Genomic DNA, 21,871 nt, shown 5'->3' on the forward strand with positions numbered 1-21,871 from the left:
TCCCTTCCATAGCAAGAAAATTAACTAATTTCTCAATAATTTTATTCAAATTCAAGAAAATGGGTTTTGAATATTGAACAAAAAAAAGAGAAATTTGACCATAAAAAGAAAAAAAATTGATGAAAGAAGCCTCGATTACGGTTTTGGTCCGTTTTTCAATTTGGGAAAAAAAAAGGAAAAAGGGAATAAAAGCCTCACTTAGGGTTTTAGCTTTATATTATCTATTTGAGTTAAATGAACGAATTTGTGAATGGACAGAAAAAAAAGGAAAGAGATCGAGAAGAGAAAAAGGAAAGAGAAAGAGAAAGAGAAAGGCAAGAGACAGTTTTGGGTTTGAGTTTGGGTTAGAGATTTGTGTGTATAAAAGACAACGAGACGGGGACAATTGCTAAGTTTGGGATATGTTTTACTTTCGTTTTACATGTTTTAAATTCTTAATTTAGTACCTGCAGTGTCGAACCACTTGAACGGAAGTGACAGTGGCAACGGCGTGGGGGTGGGTGCAGCCGTGGGGGTTGGGCGCGGCCGTGGACGTGGGCGTTTGGGCCTTGTCATTCGGCATCTTTCACGATAGAGAAGAAGAAGTCAAGAAAGGCAAGGATATTATGCAGCAGCTGCAGCATGGGCTCTATTGCACAATGGAAAAGGGGAATTAGGGTTTGGTTTTTTATATGTTAATATTTTATATAACATTGTAATTCTAACTCAATTTTATGGGGTCCAGTGGTTTGCAATCTAAACGTAAAAGTTTTGAGTTTTAGAAGTCGCAGGTTCGAGTTAAAATCAAAACACATTTTAATGATTTTTTTTAGATCTCTGATGCTGAAGTATCAGTAATCTCTAATATTTAATTTACTGATACATTAGTATTAATAATTTGTGACATTTATTTGTTAAAAGCAGAAAATGGTGCATAGTTAGGTAATTACTGACATTTTTTTCAAAGTGTCAGAAACAAAGTGTCAGTAAAAGTCATTTTTGTAGTAGTGTCGTTGCTGCCTTTAATGATTTTTATTAGGGAAATTTCATCAGATAGGGATTGTGCATGTCTATAAAACCAACTAAAAAAATTAAAAATGCAATAAAGATAGTGACTTCAAAGCAAATAAATCACACGTGACCAATCACCTATTAATTTATTCCAAGCAAAAGGCCCAGCACATTCTGAACAAAAGGGAAGAAAATGAAAAATTACATGTAACAAAGTAAAGGAAAACGCACCTTTCTTAGATATTTTGAAAACAAAGATAGAAGAACAGAGGTGTATGAATATGATTGGTGTCAAAATCGCGTCGATGAGAATAGCCGCTTTTGGAATTGCATCGATGAGAACTGTCGATGTTGGAATCATGCTAATAAGATCGGTGTTTAGAGTTTGTTTTATGGAAAAATCGATTTGAGATTAAGTTTAAAAATGAGGTGGGTAAAATTGAAATTAAATAATATGTAAGGATAATTTAGTAATTTAATACACAACTGAGAAAAATTTCTGTTGAACTGCCAAAGCCCAACTACAAAGTGTTACTACTAAAAATGAGGGGATGATATATGGAAAAAAAGAAGCTTCATTTTAAATTAATGAACAAAAACAATTTAAAGATTTAAGAGATCTGATTTGTCGTTTCATTTCACTAAAATGTGGATAGATAAAATTAGTTATTGGGTGTGTCTTATCCTAAAATTAATCTTTCACGAAGTCCTTAGAAACAAGAAAATACTATTACATAGCTCGGAAAGTGTTAATAGTTATAGAATTAGGCGTCTCTTACACATATGTCTTCCCATGTATAAAAGCGTTCGTATGAAGTTATGAAATGGTGGATTATTATACTAAACAAACGGCTCTTTCCCTTTCAAAATTATTGTACGTATTTTGCAAGGAAACCTCCTCTACTTTGTTTCTTCCAATTAATGTCCGGTTAAGACTTCCGTGTGTCCAATTAATGCCAATCGTTTTCGAATGTGTACAGGATAACAACTTGAAGACTTGAGAGGGCCAGCGTTAATTCAAAGTCAAGACTCAAGACTAGGTTGTTACCCTGCAGGATTCTTGATAGTGAGGTGAAAAAACAAAAAGTTGAAGGAGATTAGGATTTAATGCTGAGTTTAGTTTTTATTGACCACTAAGTTAATGATTATAATTTATTTTGTACTTTTTCTTTTATTTATCTTAGTTAATAATTATTTATTGAGATTCTTGTCCAATTGAAAGATACTAGAGAAAAGGGTTTTAAAACTTTAGTTATTTTTATGTATAAAACAAAAAATTTAAATTATTAAAAGAAAAAAAAATGTAATTTTAAGAGACATCTTTTAAGGTTTGACATATTAATATTTAGATAAAAAATATGCCTCTAATTACAGAGATCTTCCCGCCGTCTATACTCAGTTTCGTATATTGTCAGCTAGGAGGGTAAATTAGTAAAAGCGCATTTAAAATTGAAATAAGTAAAAAGCTAATTTGAAGATAAGCCCACTGAAACACTCAAAAAATCCCGATGAAAATCAGTTACCACTAACTAGAGGATGGATGAATGCTTGCTCTCTTTCATCAACCTAACTCATCACAAAACCATTTTCTCTTTCAATCAACCGAGGCCCACATGCACTCCTCATCTCTAAATGCTTTGAAGATGAAAAAAATCAGATTTTTATTGCCAAGTTCCGCAACTTTAGCTTAGATTTATTAACAAGAAAAGCATCGATGGTGGCCTAAGGGTGGTGTCAGGTGAAAATAGCTGACTATTCGGCGTCGGACATGACTGTTATTGACTTGAATTCAAAGAAGGTTAGTCTTTGAAACAATTTTGGATTTAATTTTTTTTTTGTTTTAATATGTTTTATATTTTAAAATAAAATTGAAATTTTATTTCATTTTAATCATAGATTGTTTTTTTTTTGTTTGAAAATGAAAATGGGCTGAAGTGTTGGAGAACAGTTGGCATTGTGTTGTTCATAAAAAAAAAAGATATCAAATTGTTGATGTATTAGAGAAGATGCATGTTGTTTGTTACTTTCAGACCGTAGCTATTTGGATTTTTCAAGTTAAGAGCTAATCATAACATATGTGTTGGAAATTAGTGATTTTTATGTGACTTCTTTGTCAAATGAAAATGGGTTAGCACTGTTATGAAGAATATGGATGCTATTTGGAGGAATTAACTTCTTAACATGTGCTTGAACTAAAAATACCAATGCATATTAGAAATTAGTGAAGTTATATGCATTAATAATATTGGAAATAAGGGTTTGTTTGTGATGCTTTAAAGAAGCTGAAAAGGGTATTGCTTGTGCTCCTTAATATGGAGAATTTTTAGTTGCTTGATAAAAAAAGCATTAGTGACAAATAAAATGAAGAAATTTTGGATGATGTTTGTGTAAAAGATTTAAATTATTTATTTTATTGAAGCTGTACTGTGTTTTTATTTGTGATTTAACCATTAAAACGGCTCTGTAACATTGATTAGAGGCTGCATGTGCTCTTTTTATAAAAAAAGTAGTGGCATTCCTAAGTGGAGTAATGAGATGCTAAGATGGGAATGTATGAATATTTAATTTTGTTCTTGCTTTAAACTATGACTATAAATCCTAAGTCTTCTAAAATGAAACTCAATTATGCTTTTAAGATGTAAAAAGGCATCATTGCCATTTTTAAGTGACTTTGATAATGCTTCAAATGGAAGTTCGCATTGGTTTGTCAAAATCTTTTGTTAAGCAGGGTGAAATGATTCAATTTGCATTGAATATGCGAAAGTTTCTAAGCGAATAACTTGTGGTCTCATGTTATTTTTTTTCAGATGATGCTCTAGTGGAGGTCGAAAAGGAAAAGAGAGTCTTTGTTAAAAAAAAAAAAAGCAGGGAACAAATATGCCTTTCTATAATTGTCTTCCTTTTAACATGTATGTCAGGATTGGTGTGCATAAATGGCCTTTATTGACTAAATAATATAATCATGAACAAGTAAAAATATAATTTTTTTTAGTACTTTTCCTACTGATCATATGTGAATTGAATCAATTGTGTTGAAAATGTTGATCAAGGCAAAAAAGCTCTCAGCCTTTGCTACATTCGAAAATAGCAAGAAGGAATTTTGTAAGCCCAATTGAAAAAGATTGAGGTAACCTGTCTCTTCTTATTCTAGATTCTTTTTTTTTTCTTTGTTTTACTTCCCATTTCATCTTCAACAAATCTAGTAATTGGCAGGAAATAATTGGAAGGAAAGAAGGCTGAATATGCTGAAAATCTAAAAAATAAGGCAGCTATACGTCACAAAGAAATAGAAGAGAAAAGGGCAACGGTTGAAGTTAGTGGTGGAGATTGAATTCTTAAGTTAAAGGAGATGGTTGAAAAAATCGGTGTAACTAAGAGCATTTTAATGATCAATGGAATTAAACAAATGTTAACAATAGGTTGTTGTCTATTAGATATACCAAATTTGACTTTGAACTGTTGTATTATGTTAAATTTCTAAATTTTATTTCACTGTATAGTATCGCTAGCCCTAGTTTCCCTACGATATTTTTTTTTTACAATTGATGAATATTTGATGTCAAATTTTTATTTCCCAAGAGTGGTAAAGTGTAATGATTAATTTGATATTTAGTACTACTAAATTTTTAAATTTTAGTTCACTGTATACTATCGCTAGCCCTAGTTTCCTAGTAATTTTTTTTACTTTTAACAATTGATGAATATTTGATGTCAAATCTTTGTTTCCCAAGTGTGTTAAAGTGTGATGATTAATTTGATAGTTAGCAATAAGGCTGTTTAGGTCTTTTCTCAAATCAAGGGTAATTTTTACATATCACTAGTCAACTAACATTCAAGGAAACTGAGTACAGACAGTAGGGGAGGTCTCTGTAATTATGATTATACTTTCTATTTAAGTGTCAATATGTCAAATCTCCGAGGAGGTCCCTAAAAATTATCCAAAAGAAATCGAGACTTTGAGCTGGTTTGGAACAAATTATATTTTCAATTGAAATTGAAAAGAAGAAAAAAAAATATATAAGAGAGGTTTTATAAGATTAATGAAGGGGTTCCAATAATCCAATATTTTCACAATTTTTTCTTTTAAGTTTTATTCATCACCCCATAGGCCCAATTTATTTTCGTTATTATGTAGGTGTGGTGTTACTAGAAATCAAATGTTGCCTTTTTTTCTTTTTCTTTTTTTCCTCTCCTCTCCTCACTTATGGTGGAATGTGGAGAATTAAACAAAACCAATATCCTAATATATAATTAATATTTTGAAATGACCCGCCCCGAATCCCCCTAAGCAAGTCTATCTAGTCTCATCAAAACAGACTTGATAAAAATTCTATTAGTAAAGATTCTGCCAAAAATTCGGCAGAATCTCCTTTATATATATAACACTCCCAATCTATAAATATGAATATAACACTCCCAATACAATTCAATATACAACAAACTCCAGTGATTAACATCCTCAACTAAAATGCTGAGTTTTATATCTCCAGAGTCTCAAAAGATAATATTATAACTAATATTAATATATCAGTTTATTCTTAATCCCAAAAGAATAGTATAACAAAATTATACAATCCCAACAGAACGAGATAACCAAGATGTCCTAACAAAAACATTTATATCTTCTAACACCATCACGTGGCCAAGACTCAAAATATATTTACAGTCGCTGGGTCGGTCTGGTGTACCTGCAACCTCCTGGTGAGGGAGGGAAAATATAATAAAAACGAGGTGAGTTTAAAACTTAGTGAGATCAGTGAGTGGATAGTAGTTTTGAAAATTAATTCTTACTTTAAAAGAAATAATCATATCATTTCCAAACACGATTTCATTAAACCATAAGCGAGAAACCAGTAATAAATCATTAAACATTTAAATCAGATTACTAACCATGGAAATCATATCACAATATCATATAGAATTCACAAATCTGAAAATCATCGCCAAACAAGTACCCAGGGAAATAATCTCGTCATATCCGAATCTCAACGGATGGGCAATGATGTACTATCTGGGTAACGTCACGCCCCGGAGCTACACGGATAGATAGGGAAATCTCATATCTCATCATATCTGTGCATGCATAATCTAGTCCCCAAGGGACAAAAGCGCCCAAGCACACGGCCCAAAACCTCTGTGTGTACTCAGACGGGCCCCAAAGGCCTATATCTCATTTGTATCATATGTATTATTTGTATCATATGTATTATTTGTATCTCAATATCTGTCTGTATCTCATATCAGTATATCTGTAATCATCATACCGCATGCATATGGCCCCAAAAGGCAAAAGCACCCAAACACACGGCCTAAAGCCTCTATGTGTCAAAGGCCTCTCATCTCATCTCATCTGTATCACTGTATCTGGAGGGAAGGGTACTGTCTAATGATTTCAAAAACAATCATTATACTCATTCACATACCTCTTAACCATATTTTAAATCATACCACATTTGAATCCACTTTTCTTATCTTTAAAATACTATCATGCTTATTCAAAGTCGATACGCAAAATCATTAACCAAACATTTTAATAAAATATCAATGCGTGAATAAAATCCATTTCGAGAAATCATTAAATCAGAACATTTAAAATACTTATTTCGCAAACATGCTTTACTATCATCGCTAACTATGAAAATAAGTTTTGTATATTCCACTCACAGTGACGGTGTTCACGGTCGGTTATCGTCCACGTCCGCGGACCGGTTCTCGCTCGCAAATCCTCCTAAATTAAGGAAACGACATAATTATTTTCCGTAAATCGGAATTATGACTAAATTTTATGCAATAAACTCGAAACGAACATCTATCCATAATTTACAACTCCTGTGTCCATAAAATTTCTAAAATGCCCTTGAGTCCGTAGATCATTAACATGCTCTGAAATCGTAAATCACCGAATTACCCTCGGAATCGTAATTACACCCAATCCTCAATTCTAGGAATTACTAAAATATCCACAGGCTCAGAAATTACAAAATTGCCCTCATAGTGTGAAATTACCAAAATGCCCTTGCCGATCAACGGTCACCGGAATTTGGTCAACACTGGCTAGGAAGCTCAAATCTTAAAGTTCCAATCACGCTGAGTTCAATGGTACCGACGGTGAGCTCCAACGCGCGGCAACGACGCCGGAATCTAGCTCGGCAGCCGTGAATTCCAAGAATCGACCGGCGGCAAAACAGTGACTCTCGGTGCCTATGAATGGTCGGAAATGGAAGAGGGAATCGTGGGGAACAAAATCCAACTGGTGGTGTCACCCAAAACCGGCGAAAATCCCGGCGGAGTAAAGTGAAACAGTCGCGGGTTTCAAGCTTCGATCTCCGGTGTTCCGGTTGGTTTTCGGCGGAGAGGATGGCATGGGAACGACGGTCGGCTTCTAAGCTTCAGATTGGTACCAAGCTCGGCCAAAACGGTGGCCGGAAATGGGAGATATGGCCGGGTCACGTTCGCAGGTCAGGTCGGGTTTTTTCGGGTCTGTAGTTGGGTTGGTTTGGTAGCTTCTCTCTCACTCTCTGTTACACGTGCATATGTTTCCTTTGTTTCTAGCTTATTCTTTTACTTATAAAATCCTTAACCGCCTCATTTTCATTTTAAATTCACATATGTTACATATTTATTAACAGATTTCAGAAAAAATTAATATTTTAAAATATTGCAAACTGCCAAAAAGTCAAACTTTTATTTGCTACATAAATATAATCTATTTTAGATATCAATATCAAATTTGTTAGGTTAAATTCTAGGTTCAAATCTTAGCAGGCAGAAGTTTGAGTTAAATTGGTAAATGAATTATTTTTTAATTAATTTCTTCTTTTTGATTTTGAAAAAAACATTCGAGAGAAAGAGAGGAAGTTGAAACTGAAGCCGAATCAACTGGAGCAGCATCAAGCATCTTTTGAAATTCTTCTACATGCTGCTTTTTTTCAGCTTTTGTTTTCAAATGTTATTGAGGGCAAATAAAGTCTGTATGCTTGATATTGAACATAATTTTTAACAAATAAAAACTAACACTGACGTTGTGCCAAAGAATTTGTTTCTAGCTTAACTGGGCCCATTTAGGATAGCTAAGATAGCTGCGCTGCCAAACAGGGCTTTGATTTCATTGCTATAAGTATTTATCAAGTATTTTTAATAGATTTTTTTGGGTGGGCTGAATGGTTAAGTAAATTAATTAAATGGTTTAAATAAGGATATTTTTTTATATTTTAAAAAATGTACGTATTAAAATTTTATATATTAAATATACAAAATAATAGAATGTTTAGAATAATTTTTAGACAGCAAGCAGCCCTACTCATTTTATTAATCAAGACTTAAGTGTCACTAAACTAAACCTCCATATTCCAAATCTATAGAAAAAAACGAGAAAAGGTACCGAATGCAAGCGATCTGCTGTTCATCAATATTATCTGGTGCTGTTGCAGATCATTTTGTTATTCTGGTCCATCAAAGCATCAAAACAATTTGTCTGTGAAAACGATTGTGGAAACGTGTAGATGATATTCCCCTTTGGAATTGGAGAAGGGTGCCACTTTGGTAAGAGTTATCACGTAATATTCACTCTTCTGGCTCTCCCAAAGGTTTTCATCCTAGTATCAAGACGGAATATCGTACCGTTACTCCGTAACTAAAACTGGAGCAACATTCCTATAGTTTCTATACACAGTGCTATTGCCACAAGCAATAATATTGCTAGAGCAGTCAATATATATGGTAGTCCTTTTACCTTTCCCTGGGGGCTCAATAAATTTACAGCCATAGGCTGTGACAATTATGCAATTAACCTGGACAATGATAATGATTCAGCTGTGCCTGTATGTCTGCACTTGCGATCCTTCTCAGAAAAGTGGTTGCTTTATTTGTTCAGAGTAAAATTTGGAATGTAAAAAATTCCATCCAAAACTTTATCATCGAACAATTTGTATGAATTCCTGTAAGGAATACGTTGGCATATCACAGAAGCCCAATTACAAATACATCCGCAAAATATCTACCAAAGATATTTCAGCAAGCTTGTCAAGTAGTGGGACAGGGAATGGCTCTCTGTTCCTGAGGCATGAATTGACGTCCTGCCCATCGTCCCCCTTTGCCTCCCCACCATACAAATAACAAATGAAAATTAGGCCAATTAAATTAAAGGCAAGACGGGATGGAAATATGGAATCGTTGATTATTATACCCATGACCCCTCTAATTAATGGTTCTTTCCCTTCGATATTATTGTACGTGTTTGGAAGGAAACCTCCTCTATCTTTTTTTCCAATTAAGACTATTGAATGTCCAATTAATGTAAATTGTTTTTGAACGTGTAGAGGATAACATGACAATGCGGAGACATTTAAAGTTGATTGACAGAATGAACAAAATATCCTAAATAATGAGGCTAATTGAAAAATTTTTAAATTAACAAAACTAGAGTTTTAGATCTTTTTATATAATAACTTTAAATATAATAAAATTCTCTTAATCTGAATAAAAAATCCAAAACAAATAGTGCTCAAATCTATTATTTAGGGAAAAAAAGAAATTAGAAAAAATAGAAGAATATCTTAAAAATCGAAAAATGATAAGGAAAGAAATAATTTTTCAGGCTCAAGCAAGGCCCAAAATGGCATAAGCTTTGTAGGCTTGATTTGTCTTCTCGCAAACTTTAAAACGATATATTATACACTCAAAACAGACACATGTAGCCTAAGTTATACCCTTTGGAAAGTACCCTTCTCATCCCACACACCCATCATACAGTAGTCCCTCTCACTTGGAAAAGAACTTGCCCTCGAGTTTGACTTGTACAATGCCTCATCATCTAGATGATATTTAAATAGATTAGCCATATTGAATGTGTAAGAGATCTTCTAGTTGTCCGGCAGTTAGAGCACATAAGCATTATTATTAATCTTCCTTGCCACACGAAACGGTCCATACTTGATGTGGACATGCATCACTTTCCCGTGTCGATGCATGTTCACATCGACCTTGTACATAGCGTTTGCAGCCTCCAAATGAGCTCGTTCCTTGACATGAATCTGTAGAGCTCTTTTTACCACATTATTCACTATTTTACTCCCTCCAGTTGCTATGGGCATGATAGCTAAATCATAAACATGGGGTAGGGAACAAGTGTAGACAATCTCAAAAAGGGTCTTACCACCATGTTATTGAAAGCAAACTTGACTTGAGGCAAGATAGTTTCCCAATTCCGTTGCTTGTCACCACAAACATAGTGCAACATGTTAACCAGAGTGCGATTAACCACATCCATTTGACCATTTGTTTGCTAATGAAAAGCACTACTAAATTGTACTGAACTTATCCTAGAGATGATGCCAAAACTTACTGATAAACTTCACATTCATGTCAGAAGTAATAGTCTTTAGCATACCATACAAACTTACCACTTCTTCAGAGAACAAATGCGCAGCTAAAGCAGCATCTTTAGTATTCTTGCAAGCAATAAAATGCATGATCTTTGAAAACCTGTTGATCACAACCTATCAATTTGTTCCCTTAGAATTTCGAGGCATATATAACTAATTAGAATTGAACAGATACCCATCTTGAATAAGGAAATCTTTTACATTTTGATGATTAATGCATCGATCTTAAATATGCGCAAAGTCTTCATCCTTAGCGTACAACTCCTTCAAGCATTCAAAACCAGTACCTTTAATGACGAGAGTAGTAAAGTTGCTCGCCTACTGAGTGCATCTGCTATCTTATTATGTTGCCCAAATTTATACTTAACAATAAAAGTGAACTTTTACGTATAGCGCACCCATCTTGCATGCATCTTGCTCAGATATTGCTGGTTATTAAAGTACTTGAATGCTTGATGATCACTATAAAGTACGAACTCTTTATGAATCAAGTAATGCTCCTATGACTTCAACACCCTAAGGATTTGATAAAATTCTTAGTCGTAAGTAGACCATTTCTGTTATATTTTATTTAACTTCTCACTCATATACCTAAGTAGTCGTCCCTCTTGAGAAATAACAGCCCAATACTATTACCATAAGCATCACATTCAACCTCAAACAACTTGATGAAGTTTAGTAAGGCTAACACAGGAGTAGTAAAAAAATTCTCTTTTAATAAAACAAAACTGCACTCTGTAATAAGTGGGGCTATGTTACTAAAACTATAAATAAATCTCTTATAAAACATCGTCAACCCATGAAAACTCCTAACTTCACCCACTATCTTCGGCATAGGCCATTCATTAATGGCTTGTATCCTCGACTCAATAACTCGAATCCTATCTACATCAGTTATAAAACTATAAATTCCACATTACTCTACAGAAAGCTACACTTCTTTAGATTAATATAAAGTTTATTTTTTTTTTGCAACATCTTTATAATCATTCTCAAATGTTCTAGGTGTGCCACTGCATTAACAAAATAAACTAAGATATTGTCAAAATTCACCACAATAAATTTGCAGGAAAAAGACTTAAGAACTTGATTCATTAAGTGCATAAAAGTGCTTAACACATTAGACAACCGGAATGGCATAAAATACCACTCATACAGCCCTTTTTTTAATTTTAAATGTTGTCTTCCACTCACCATCAGGCCTAATTATGATATTATGATATTATGATATCCATTACACAAATCTATCTTTGAGAAAACCCGAGCATCATTTAGTTGATCTAATAACTCTTAAAACGTGGAATAAGAAATCGATTCTTCACTATAATATGGTTAATTAGCATACTATCTGTATATATATGCCAACTCTCATCCTTTTTCGATACCAACAAAGCTAGTATAGTACATTAACTCATGCTCTCATGAATGAAACCTTTCCCTAACAATTCATCAACCTACCCTTGTAAGATCACATGCTCGTGAGGGCTCATACGATAATGAAGCAAGTTAGGTAAACTCGCACCATATCTCATAAAGGTGGCAGCCCATCCAACAACTTTAATGGTCTAATATCAACAAACTCAATTAATAATGGCTATACTTTTTTCAAGAACAATCTTCACCTTTAATTCTTCTTTTTTCTCTAGCTTCTAGCAATCATCGCAATCATCCTCTTGATGATTTTTAACAACCTTAGTATTCTTCTTGTTGTTCGTTAAAGGCATCAACGAACCTTCTTGTTATTTCACTAAAACTCATACACATTATCCTCTCTTCTATACTGTATCAACATCAAATTACTAAAGTCTACCAAATAATAGATGGCACACATCCATATTCTTTACATCGCTCAACACATCACTCTTATAAATCTTCCCAATGGAGAAAAGAACACGACGGTCCTTTATTACTTGCATTTTTGTCTCTCTATTTATCAATCATATTCTGTTAGATACTGGATTTTTTTGGTTGAAAGTCCTATCATGTCAAATAGCACCTTTGAAAATATGTTCTCGCTATTGCCACTATTAATTATAATGTTGTACACCTTATCGTTGATAGTGCCACATGTTTTAAAAATCTTATTGCGCTGATTATCCTCTTTAAATTTTCAATGATAATAAAATCTTCTATATAATACAATTTAGTTTCTCCTTCATTTGCTTTCAACTCTAAAGCTTCTTTGGCATCCCCATTCTCAACGTCGTTCAGCTCTGTCTTGCTGACTTTACCCTCTACTAAATTCAAAATTTTAAAATGATAGTTACTCGATCGATGGCCTAGCTCCCTACACTTCAAACACTTGTCCAGCATAGGCTTCACTATAAGTGATTGTATCTACTATCTCATCTTATATCTCTTGTTTTAATCTGCCAATATATTTCGTAACTATTCAAAATTCTGGCTCATCCATATTATTTTGAGTGTGTAGACAATAAAATTCGTTTATATATTCATTGACACTATGATTTCCTTACCTGCAGTTCTGATATTTAAAACTGCTGCCAGTATTCTACTGGCAGGAAATACTCTCTCATCATCCTTTGCATTCCAGGCCACTATTTGATAATTTTTTTTGCAACTTTTCTTTAATTATGTATGTATTGCCATTATGCAGAAGCTGGACAAGCTTAATTCACTTCTCTTGAGGAATCTCCATATACTCGAGAAAATTATCCACTTGTGATATCCAGTCTAAAAATTTTTCAACATGCATCCCACCAAAAAAATTCAGAATATTAACATTAATCTTGTAATCTAAACTCTTTTTGGGCCCCTATCATCCTCCATATATTTTTCTTCTTCTAAATCGTTTCTTAGCTCCTTACGCACGTGTACTGGTATTCATCACGTAGGACCTAAATTTTGAGGTACTACTTCATGATTGATGCCTTGAGGTTTTATTTCATGACCGACCCCTTGAGGTATCTCCATGTAGTTGTAATCTTCAGGTTGTACACCACGATTGACTCTTTGAAGTTCTTCCTCGTGATTAACTTTTTGTTGTTGACCTCTCTTTCTGTTTTTGTTCAAGGAAAACTTAAGACTCATAATTGTCTTGCTCTATCACCACTAATCCCGAGTTATAAGCTTCCTCAATTGCTTCCAAGGTTGCTTCTCGAGCCGCCCGTTTCACAGCCTCCACAGTCTTTGGCTACATCCCTTTGTTAACATGTATGTGTCTATAATAATGATTTTGATGATAACAAACAAGATTAAGAATGATTAAGTTTTTAAAAGCTCAAGTTATTTTTCATACATTTTAAATAAATCATTATTTTCATATAATAAAGGTTTTTTTTTCAAAGAAAACGTGATTTCATGAAATTGGTTGTTTTTCAAGCTCATGGTCTAATTGAAAAAATTTTGAGAACTTTGAAATCAACAAGTATTGCTTAAAATTCTAAAAATGGACTTGTTTGAAAAGTATCATAAAGTTTTGGGCCATAGTACAAGTATATAAAATTTTGGGGCAAAAATATAATTTTAGAAAATAGTTTCATTGTAGCAGTCGCTGTAGCAAATAGCTAGCTGTTTGGAAGATAACAGCTAACTTACATTGAACAGAATTGAAGATTAGTGTTTGTATACTAACGGCAAACCGACTTCTTGAAAATGGTAAATCGACATCTTCTTTGCAAGTTACTGGACGATAATGGCGATCCGACATTTCAATAACGGTGATCTGACAATTTGAAATTCTGTCTAATGGTAACTTGCTCAAGTCAAAACGGCAATCCAACTTCTATTTAACGTTGATCCAACTTCGAGTAAATTATCTCTAACGACTATTCTTCAGCTCAAACTATAAAAAGGCTCATTTAAACACAAATAATAGTGATTGCAACTACTATCAATGAGCCATGTAGATGCTGTGGTTCAAAACGAAAATAGAAGAGTGTGGAGATGTACCAGTATTTATGGCCATCCAAAATTGACCTAAAAGCACCATACTTGAACTCTCTTGAAAAGGTTAGCAGCTCTCTCTTTTCACCCCTGGTGTTGCTTTGGAGACTTCAATGAGATTTTGTATTTGCATGAGAAAAAAAGAGGGAATGATAGAAACCGAAATGTGATAGCTGATTTTAGAGAAGCTGTCCAAGCTTAGAATTTGGTTGATATTGGGTATCACGAGTATCCTTATACATGGTTGAATAGGAGATTTGGCCCTCACCACATAGAAGAGAGGCTAGATAGATTCCTGTGCAACAAGGATTGGTGTGATAATTTTCAAGCGTCAACAACAATTAATCTGGTGAATTGGGTTTCAGATCACTACGCAGTTGTTTTTTATTGTAATGAGAGAGGTAGAAACAAAAGCTAGAGGAAACAACATCCCACTCGAGAGCATTACGAAGACACGTGGAGTCCCTATAAAGACTGTAAGAGAATAGTTAGTGAAGAATGGGCTCACTATGGAGAGAAATCTTGGGAGAATCTGGCGCAACAATTCCAAAGGGTAGCTAAAAATTCTTTAGCTCAGCTCAAGTTGTGGAGTAAAGATGAGTTTGAAGGCAACCAAAAAAAAACAAGAAAAGCTTATCAAACAGCTGGAGAACCTCAGACAGAGCAACGATCAAATGAGGGAAGGGCTGAAATTAGAAGAATTGAGAATCAAATTAATAACATGCTGATTGATAAAGAAGTCTATTGGAAGTAAAGATCAAGGGCTGATTTGCTTAGATAGGGAGATAAAAACACCAAGTTCTTCCACTCCAATGCTTCAGATCGGGGGGTAGAAAACAATCAAGGCCAATGGACAGCGAAGCAGGATGAAGTCGAGAGGGAGTTCTGCAATTAGTTCCAAAGCTTATTGACATCATCCAGCCCAACCTACAACCAAATTTAAGCTGCCTTAGAGAAACTTCCAGCAAAGGTCACCCCAGAGATAAACGCCTATCTGGAAGAGCCTTTCAGTCTTGAGGAGATTGTCAAATCTCTATCTCAGATGCCGCCCACAAAAGCTCCAGGCCCTGATGGACTTCCTGCTGCTTTTTTCCAAAAGCACTGGAAATCAGTTCATAAAGGAGTGGAAGAGACTTGTTTATACATCCTTAATGAGCAAGGTAACCTCGCTCCTCTAAATCATACTTTCATTGCTCTTATTCCTAAGACAAACAAGCCAAGGAAAGTCTCTGAGTTTAGGCTAATCAATCTCTGCAATGTAGTGTACAGAATAGTTGCCAAAGTTATTGCAAATAGACTGAAACCAATACTCTCCCAAATTATCTTCCCCACCCAGAATGCCTTTATTCCAAATCGGATAATTACGGACAATGTGATAATTGGCTATGAATGCATGCATAAGATCAGAAGCAGTAGAGGGAAAAGAAAGGGTTTGGTAGCTCTAAAGTTGGATATGAGTAAGGCATACGATAGGATTGAGTGGCCTTTTCTGAAGCTCACAATGGCTAAGCTCGGCTTCTCTCAAAAGTGGGCAAAGTTGATAATGAACTACATACAACAACAGCCACCTTCTCAGTCTTAATCAACGGCAGTCCCAAAGGTTTTATCCAACCTGAGAGAGGTCTGAGATAGGGCTGTCCCCTTTCCTATTATTTATTTATTTTGTGTGCTGAGGTTTTCTCAAATTTATTGCTCCAAGCAGAGAAAAATCAGCTGATCAGGGGCTTGAGGTTTGCCAAAGAAGTCACAATTTCTCACATACTGTTTGCATATGATAGCCTTATCTTCTCAAGGGCTACAAAATCCGATTGCAGGCACTTGAAGAGAATATTTGACTGTTATGCTAAAGCCTCTGGGCAGATCTTTAATTTTGAAAAGTCATCTATGGTGTTTAGTGGCAAAGTGCCGAACAACCAGATTACAGCAATCAAAGATATCCTCAACTTAAAGGTAGTCTTCAGCCATGAAAAATATCTCGGCCTCCTATCCATGATAGGCAGAAAGAAAACCAATTTTTTCAAGGACATCAAGCTGAAAATCCTGAGTAAAATTTCAAGCTGGTATCACAAGATGTTCTCAAGTGGTGGGAATGAAACTCTTATTAAAGCGGTAGCCCAAGCAGTCCCAGCCTATGCCATGAGCACATTTAAGCTTCCAAAGAGCTTATGTGAAGACATACAAAGAGCCATTGCAAAGTTCTGGTGGGGATCTAAGGAGGAAAAACAAGGCATCCATTAGGCAAAATAGAGCAGACTCAGCCGTGCAAAGAGTAGAGGGGGTATGGGATTTAGAGATCTCTTCAGCTTTAATCAAGCTTTGGTGGCCAAACAAGGCTAGAGGTTGATGCAGTATCCTAACTCTCTGGTTTCCAAAGTGCTGCAGGCACGATATTACAAAAACTCCACCTTCTTAAATGCAAGCATATGATCCAACCCATCTTATATATGGAGGAGTATCATATGGGGGCGGCAAATCATCAAGGAATGAGCTAGATGGAGAATAGGTAATGGTAAAAATATTCGGATTTACAAGATTGCTGGATTCCAAGACCAACCTCTTTCAAGCCGATATCTCTACCAAGCTTGTCTACAGATGCTATCGTGGCAGACTTGATAAACGCAGAAAACCAATGGGATGTGGAAACATTAAACCAGCACTTCATGCCATCAGATGCCGATTTGATCTTGAAGATCCATTTGCCACATAGGCAATCCGAAGATGAATTAATGTGGCATTTTGATAAGAAATGAGATTATTCAGTGAAAAACGGCTACCAAATAGCTTTAAAAATAAATCTTCCAGAAGAGCCTGGCTGCTCAGGAAGCAATTCAAACCAATGGAAAGGAATATGGTCTCTTGCTTTGTCCGAAAAGATTAAAATTTTCTTATGGAGAGCTTCAATAACCTGCTGCCAACAGCTGAGAATTTGTGGAGGAGAAAAATCATTCAAGATCCAATTTTTCAAAGGTGCAGAAGGTCCATTGAATCAATAAGTCATGCGCTCCTAATCTGTAAATCAGCAAAGAAAATCTGGAACCATGCCCCTTTTCCAGTGAACAAACATGAATTTTATTCCCAGGACATCTTCACTATCATCCAGGACATGAGCATCAGATTTAGGAAGGCTGATATAGAGCTAATGGCAGCATACTTGTGGGTTTCATGGTATGCAAGAAACAAGTTCTTGTTCGATGGGAAGAACCTGAAGCCAAGCATCTTAACAGCTAAGGCATAATCAACAGTGGAAGCATACCAGAGGGTAAGGAAGATAGGGCTTTCTCATATTAGCAATACCATCAACAAGAAGCAGGAAAGATAGATCCCCATCCAGACAACTCTTTCAAAGTCAACGTTGATGCAGCCATAAACAGCAAGAACCAAACAGTGGGCATAGGTGCAGTTATCAGGGATTCAAAAGGCATTGTGATAGTAGCAGGCATCCAGTAGACCACGCTAAAAGGAGAAGTCAGCTTTGCCAAAGCAGAGGCTATGAGGTGGGGTTTGCAGATTGCAAAGGAAGCAGCCTTATCGAATCTAATAGTTGAGACAGATTGTCAAGAGGTGGCTGAGTTGGTTAACAACACAAAGGGCAGCAAAACTGAAATTTTCTGGATTGTGTCTGATATCCAAGACCAGAGAAAGTATTTCCAGAAGACTACAGTGCAATATGTTCCTAGATATTGTAATGCTTATGCCCATTCCTTAGCAAAATTTGCGTTAGGAAGAAAAACATCTGCGATCTAGTTTTATCCATTACCAGCAGAGATAATGAATGTATTTGACAGTGTTGTTTGAAGTAATGAAAGTCTTTACTTTCTTTTAAAAAAAAAAACTACTATCATTGAGCAAACTATTGAGCATACAACTTTCATTGAGTTTTAAATTCTTATATTCATCTCATTTACTAACATTTTAAGATTTCATTTGTAATCGAACACAATGTGTGAGAGGGATTTATTTGTAATCCCTTTTGTAAAATTAAGTTGAGAGGTTATAAGTATTGGGATACACTTGGGTTAAGAAATTGGGGATAATCTCTTGTTGTAAAGGTCTATTGGTATCTTGGAAGTCAATTGTAAAAAGTTATTGAAGCCTTGGAGGCTTACTTAGTGAAATCTTCAAGTCCGATGAGCTTAGAGGCATGGACATAGGCACGGGTGGCCAAACCAAGTAAAAATCACGTGTTTGCTCTCTCTTACCCTATTTCCTTATTTTTTATTACACATTAATTTGTTTATTTCAAATTTGATTGCCTTGTTTAAATTGCATTAAGTTTCTTAGTTGCTTAAATTTTTTAGAAACTCAATTCACCATCCCTTTTGGGTTGTCTAGTTAGTATTTCACCATTGATTATCGTCTTCCGGGCAATTGCTCCTATGATCGTGTGGTTGCACCATAATGATAAGCGAACTTGCTTTGATACTAATTAAAGATGCGGAAATGTTTAAATTTGATTGATAGAAGAAACAAAAGTTTCTAAATGATAAAATTTAAATGTCTGAAATTAATAAAATTAGGGTTTTGGGCCCCTTTATATAATAATCCAAAAAATTTTGAATTTACCAAATAGGTAAATCTAAAAAATTATTTTATAATAAAATTCTCCTAATCTGAATAAAAAAATCTAAAACAAATGGTGCCCAAATCTAAGATCTTAAAAAAAGATAAAAATCATAAAAGAAATAGAAAAAAAAATAAGAAAATATCTTAAAACTAAAAAAACGACAAGGAAAGAAATGGATTTTTAGGCTCGAACACTGCCCATGCAACAATTCTAGTTTTGATTCGTCTCGTCACAAGCTTCAAAATAATATATAATAGGCCTAATATCTCATTCGTCCTATGCATCCATCCTACATCATAACAGCTTGAAGACTTGGGAGGGCCAACTTAATTCAAAGTCAACACTAGCTTATTACCTTGCGGGATTTTTAATTGTGAGGGGAAAAAACTGTTGAAAGATGTTGGGTTTAAAGTTTATAAAACTTTAATTATTTCATAAAATTGTTTTATTTTTTATTCGTCATCACGTTGGGATTATCCCCAATGGCCAATTTTATTTTCATTTTTTTATAGGTCAATAAATGCTACTAGAAATTGATTATTACCTCTCTTTTTCTCATTTATTGATGACTATGAAGAATTAGATAAAACTCATAAATGACCTAATATATATAATGAATATTTAGATTTTGTTTCATATCCATACGATATCTGGGAGTATGACATAGTCTCCAAAAATAGCCAAATATTTCACATCTATCACAAGTGCTTTCTTGAATATTATCTTGTGGCAGGTGTTTCATCCTCAATTTTTTTCCTTTTCTATGGTTCTTATAACCACCGTGAGGTCGACAATAATTTTTTTTTTCATGACCTCAATCTTAATAATAGCCATGACCACAACCATGACTACATCTACGGGCATAGTTATGCCCACGACCATGCCCATTTTCATCATGATCACATAGACAACATTTGCTCCAAGAACTTGTTTTGTATCAATAGGATGGGCTTAATAATTGAATATTCTTTTCTACCAAAAGAAAGCATGCAATCAAATCAGAATATTTTGTATACCGACGAGCTCTATATTGTTGTTATAGAACTGTATTGGAAGGATGAAATTTTATAATTTTTTTTCAACATATCCCCATCAGTAATATTTTCCCCACATAGTTTTAATTATTTAGTAATTTTGTACAATGTAGAATTATATGTGTTGGAGAAAAATCAGTTTTTTAAATTTTTATAAAACATTTTAAGATCGCTCTCATACAATATATAAGAATTTGTAATCTAGAAATCGTACCTTGAAAATCCGATTTGGCTTTTTCCACTGAATTGATTTAGGCTCCCAGATCACGATCCGTCACCACCACTCCTGTTAGATCACGATCCGTCACCACCACGCTTGTTAGATCACGAACTGTTACCAATGATCTTCCAGGTTATGATTCAGGTTTGATCTGCACTTGACGTGTGGGTGCCTTTATCACTACCAAAGCAGCTAGCACGAGAAAATTTTTCTCTCAACAATAGAGAGAAAAATCTTTTTCTCTGATCTGTATAAAGTAGCTGCTCCCCTTTTCTTTAGAGAAAATAAACCTTTTTATATCTCCCTTTAGTGAAAACCCTAGACTCCAAATAATGAAAATCAAAACTCACGTTACTTGCTTTTTCTATAGGGGATCCACCTTGTAAAATAACATAAGGCCCCTTACACACAAGCTAATAAAATAGAGCCTCCCACTAAATGATATATTTAGGTTTTTGACCCAAATAACCAGTTATCTTTTTTATTAATCCAGTAGTGGTGCAGTCAATTAAATGAGCTAACCAGGGGATCATTTGGGAACATACAATAGTGGCTATAACAATTAAGCATGTAATTAAAATAGCCTAATTTTTTAATTCCAAATCTACTCCACTAAAAGATTGGAATTGACCTCCATAATTGTATACTCGAATAATAATTCGTCCCAAGCCACATTGATTTCTTTACTGCACAATCCTTTGTACCACATCATTAATTAAATCGATATCTCAACTGTCCAATCAATTTAATTACATCTTGTTCCTTAATACTTACTGGTTTTCTCTAATGATCATTTTCAACATACTAAATATGTTGACACACTCTGGCTAGAGAATTCTATGATCAAGTACCGAAAACCCATCAAGAGATATGTTGTACAAATTATTGTTAATTCATAACTCCAATCCTCATAATTGCTCCCACCAAGATACCGGGTAATCTTGACCACAAGTATTTGTCGTGCCCATTGGTAACTCAAATGGAATAACAATTACAATCATGAAATCGTAATTAACTCAAGATTAAGATTACAGTAAAATCAATGCCTATGAGATTTAATAAGTATGACAGTTATTACAAAGTTAATTAAATCTCATATGTGATCATGTTCAATGTAGGCGTACTACATCAATAAATTCATACATGATTAAGACAAATCATTCAATGAATTCATTACAGTCTATACCTAAATAAAGTGCCCAACTTTATTTATCAACTGCGAACTAAATTTATTTAATCATAAGATAACTTGTATTTATGTCTTCTGTGAATCCACATAGTGATCACATAAATACATATACTATGATTAAATAGATTTTAATCAAAATATTAATTTAATTAAGATATTTGAATAAAATACCTCATTTATTTTATTAATTAGAAAAATTATTTATTACAATTAAATAAACACATATGTTTTTAAAGAGCACATTTTCCCAACAATCTCCTAATAGCTCTCAAAGCATATTTGGCATCTCACGCATGCCCATGGATTCTAAGTGCAAGTTAAAAGGTTTCCCAGGTATGGCCTTAGTAAAAGGATTTGCCAAGTTTTGCTCTGACGCAATCTGAGTAACCTCCACATCACCTCTCTGCACTATATCCCTTATAAGATGATACTTCCTCTCAATATGTTTTGTTTCTTGTGGTTCCTTGGTTCCTTAGATTGAGCTACTGTACCACTATTATCGCAAAGTAGTTTAAGGGGTGCAGTTATAACAGGTACCACCTCAAGATCTTGTAGGAACTTGCGGAGCCATACAACTTCTTTTGC

General features: G+C 34.4%; 1 long non-coding RNA gene across 1 annotated transcript; it reads right to left on the bottom strand.

The window, feature by feature from the left end:
* Nucleotides 1-5,381: 5,381 nt before the first annotated feature.
* Nucleotides 5,382-7,587, bottom strand: LOC112100383. Its single transcript, XR_002906743.1, has 3 exons — nucleotides 6,997-7,587; nucleotides 6,655-6,718; nucleotides 5,382-5,688 (listed from the first exon to the last, which is right to left on the bottom strand). It is a non-coding gene; the product is annotated as an uncharacterized LOC112100383 (long non-coding RNA).
* Between the last annotated feature and the right edge of the window lie 14,284 nt (nucleotides 7,588-21,871).

The sequence above is a fragment of the Citrus clementina genome, unplaced genomic scaffold (assembly GCF_000493195.1).
Source record: "Citrus clementina cultivar Clemenules unplaced genomic scaffold, Citrus_clementina_v1.0 scaffold_3, whole genome shotgun sequence".
Classification (NCBI taxonomy): domain Eukaryota; kingdom Viridiplantae; phylum Streptophyta; class Magnoliopsida; order Sapindales; family Rutaceae; genus Citrus; species Citrus x clementina.